This window comes from Onthophagus taurus, chromosome 5, assembly GCF_036711975.1.
Source record: "Onthophagus taurus isolate NC chromosome 5, IU_Otau_3.0, whole genome shotgun sequence".
Lineage (NCBI taxonomy): Eukaryota > Metazoa > Arthropoda > Insecta > Coleoptera > Scarabaeidae > Onthophagus > Onthophagus taurus.
Window position 1 is genome coordinate 12,279,323 of NC_091970.1, and position 939 is coordinate 12,280,261.

A 939-nucleotide genomic window follows, 5' to 3' on the forward strand; every position below is an offset into this window, starting at 1 on the left:
AAAATTTATACGAACCCCTCTTATATACTATTTTTAAGTGTTTTAAGTAAACACTTGAATTTTAATAGATACTATCTTTTAATGAAATAAATACTTAGAAATGTAAAAGTAATTAATTTAAAATAGTTTAAGTAAATAAACACTCAATTTAATTTATCTAATATTGATACGGCCGTGAACTTGACACTCATTTTATAATTTTTAATTTTTTTAAATATACAGGGTGTTGCAAAAGTCCGATATTTCGTGATAAAAACAGAACGGAAACACACAGAGACATGAAATTTGGCATGAATTTTATTCAATCATTAACAAACAACAATATACAGGTGACCAAATAGGCGTGTAAGATGGTCCTAGTGTTTGTTCCAGAGACAGGACGTCGCGCCTTTATTTCTTTATGTATGTAAGATAGAGGCGCGACGTACTGTCTGGACCGCACTATCTTTTCCGATTGGACGAAACCCCCCTCTTCCCGTAGAGCTTATTTCTGTTACTTTTATAATTCGCTTAAAACGCTTTAAAAAAAATTAGAGAGACATAACTTTGAAAAACTGATAACGGTATCTGATAAACGCAATTATTTGACATATTTTGGTCAAATCTGCGATGAAATCCATTCAGCCGTTTTCGACATAACGGCGTTCAACTAAATCGTGATTTTCCACGAAACTATATGAAATATACAGGGTGATTCAAAAACCCGCTGACAGACTTATAGGGCAGGTAATACATCAAAAATTAAGGTGAAAAGTCTTAATATACATGGGGTCGCAAATGCCTCCTTAACGAGATATAGCGGGTCAAAGTTTCTTTAAAATTAAACATTATCTGCAATAAAAAGCCCTTTTTTAAAAATATTTTCAACTCCACTGCTAATTTTGTCAAACGGGCAGTATTTTCGTGTAAAGTGATCAATTATCTATCAATTGGTCTCTT